The sequence below is a fragment of the Pinus tabuliformis genome, chromosome 7 (genome assembly GCF_031772625.1).
Source record: "Pinus tabuliformis cultivar Carrire ecotype Pingquan chromosome 7, CPIR1, whole genome shotgun sequence".
NCBI classification, from domain to species: Eukaryota; Viridiplantae; Streptophyta; class Pinopsida; order Pinales; family Pinaceae; genus Pinus; species Pinus tabuliformis.
The window spans coordinates 1,083,556,046-1,083,558,957 of record NC_142293.1 but is presented as its reverse complement, the minus strand read 5'-3'; the positions used below and the strand labels follow the sequence as shown (position 1 = coordinate 1,083,558,957).

At 38.0% G+C, this 2,912-nt stretch overlaps 1 pseudogene; it reads left to right on the top strand.

The window, feature by feature from the left end:
- Positions 1-675: 675 nt before the first annotated feature.
- LOC149251336 (ISWI chromatin-remodeling complex ATPase CHR17 pseudogene) lies at positions 676-1,281 on the top strand (annotated as a pseudogene).
- The last annotated feature ends 1,631 nt before the right edge of the window (positions 1,282-2,912 follow it).

Here is a 2,912-nt window from a genome sequence, read left to right as displayed (position 1 = left end):
ATCATTTTGATTGTAACGATTTAGTGTTAATTCGAGTTTAGTTTTCTTTCAAGATTGGGCTTTTGGGATTATATTTCTCAAGATATGGACAAAATTGGTATTGTTGGGGAAAATGGAACCCCTTACAGATGACAGCTGGCAAGAAAAATTGATCACCGCCAAGCAGAGAGTTGCGGTATGGATGTGGCCATCATGGTCATACTCAAAGACCGCCCTTAAACGTTTCAGTTGGAAATACATTATTATTGATGAAGCACATCTAATAAAGAATGAAATTCACTTCTTGCAAAGACTATGAGAATCTACAACACAAACTACAGGCTTCTTATAACCAGCACACCTCTTCAAAACAGTTTTCACAAACTCTGGTTTCTACTCAAATTCTTACTTCCAGAAATTCTTATGATCCTTGTGGGTACAGGTCTAGCAGGCTCTGTTGTTTTGAAGAATGGTCACTTGTCTAATATTATTTCAGAAATTCAGTCAATGATAACCCGATTGGAGAATCATTAAATGGTAACTCTAACAATACTACTGTTTTTGAAGCTCAGGTGCGACGCTTGGCAAAAGAGATTAGGGAATTGGGTGCATCAAGAACAATAACCATTGTGAATGGGCATTCCAGTAATCTAGCATCTTTTGCAGTGCTAGCTGCTGCATTGGGAACATTGGCGTATGGTTACATGTGGTGAGGAACAAGAAGTGGTTCAACAACTTCATAAGGTTCTTCGGCCATTTCTTCTACGGAGACTAAAGTCAGATGTTGAAAAGGGTCTGCCTTTTAAAAAGGAAACCATATTGAAAGTTGGAATGTCACAAGTGCAAAAGAAATTTTTCCAGGCATTGCTTCAAAAGGATTTGGAGGTTGTGAATGCTGGAGGAAAGTGTAAGCGCCTTTTGAATATAGTCATGCAATTCAGGAAGTGCTGCAACCATCCATATCTCTTTCAGGGTGCTGAGCCAGGTCCACCATACACCATCGGAGATCATTTAATCACCAATGTGGGCAAAATGGTTCTTTTGAATAAGTTGCCTCCAAAACTGAAGGATCGTAATTCCAGAGTTTTTTTTTTTTTTTCACAGATGACAAGACTGTTGGACATTCTAGAGGATTATCGTATGTTCAGTGGATATCGGTATTGTCAAATTGATGGGAATACTTCAGCAGAGGCATCACCAGTGGAATTGCAACACGATATTCTTGGTTCTGGACTAAACAAACCTGTTGTAAGTGATTTTGAACCCATGCAGTTGAACCTAGAACACAAAGATCCAGATTAGAGAAGAATTCAACGGTCCACAGCTGCTACTTCTGTGCACCTTCAAGATGCTATTCAAAAGCTCAAGTCTCAGATGCCACCTATTGAAATTGCCTCTGTTATTAGAACTCTGTTCACTATTCTAAAGAATGTCATGGATCATCTAAATGAAACCAAATCCAGTTGCTTGCGCAAGTCTAATCCTATGTTTCAATTATCCATTCCAAAGTATCAAGTTGTTTTACAAAAGAAAAGTTGTTGTTCTTGTGTATACTGGGGTATAATTGCTATCATGAAGGCTCACATAGTACACTCAGAACATGATGCAAACCTTTTTGCATTAGACAAACAGTTGAATCAAGAAGCTATTGCCTTGGATTGGATAAAGTCGAGGAGCCAGACATTAAGTGGGTTAAGGCATAAAGCTGATATGAATGAGTTTTTTCCTTCCTACCAAACTTACAACATTAGCAAGCTTGGAGGGAAACCTTTACATTCTGTGGTAAATACTCGTGCTTCTACAGCAGCTGCAGCAATAAAACAGTTGGAAGAATGTTTTAACAGCAAAGTGCTCAAATAGTGAAGTTTTGATTTGAAACTGTGATTTTTGAAACAACTTAGCAGTTTCGTAGCGCGCTACGAAACTGCTGAAGGTGATAACTAAAAGCTCAGCAGTTTCGTAGTGTGCTACAAAACTGCTGAAGCTAAACAGTCTAATTTCAATTAGCCGGTTTTGAATATGGACGGGAATTTTGAAAGGGGAATGTCTACAAGATATGCAAGGCATCAGCTGAAGCTATTAAAATTCAACCAGGTCAAGACAGGTGGAGATAATATACATTCGAATCCAACTTTAGATTTTTGTCATAAAGTGAGCTTTCACGCATGGAAACGGTGGACAGCACATCAAGGACGTGGCAGTCTGCTCCATTTTGGGTAATTAAAAGATAAAGGATATACTTCGTTGGATCCGGACATGTTAAGGCAAACTAAAGACCGATACACAGGGGCAGTTTCCTATGTTTCAGGGTATTGGAAAACATGTGACATTGAAGACAAACATGGAGCCTTAAAGGTCCATCACAGCCACCGCCAGAAGAGAACCAGATGTCAGAGAATGAAAATGATTATAGACCAAGGCTGTTATGGAGTTAGAGTCATAGTTGATTTAGAACTCTAAAAACTCCAGTCAACACTTTGTTGTATTTATTAAGTAGTTAGAGTTTAAGAGTGGTCAGTAATAGAAGTAGTTTTCGAATTCCTCTCATGCTGGAGGAGGAATCTCGATCAGTTAGAATAAGAGCTCTATATATAGTTGAAACAGCAATGTAATCAAGGTTGGAAAATTCTATGATAAAGCTTGTATTTGGCTTATGTAAAGACTCATTTTCAGTAATATAATTTTGACTTTACTTCTCAGGATTCATGAAGGATTTCTTATGTTTAGAATATGTGATCTTGTTCTTTCCATAATTTTTACAGTGGTATAGATGTATAATCACTCAGAATTCACTGAATGTGCTCTGGTTTCCTGTATGCATTTATAAACTGTGGTCCCATATGAGTTATGTTCTGAATGTCTAAATGCTGAGTGCCCTGACTTCTATGTAAGGTTGAGTTCACTATTATATTGAGGTGTTGTTGACTCCATAA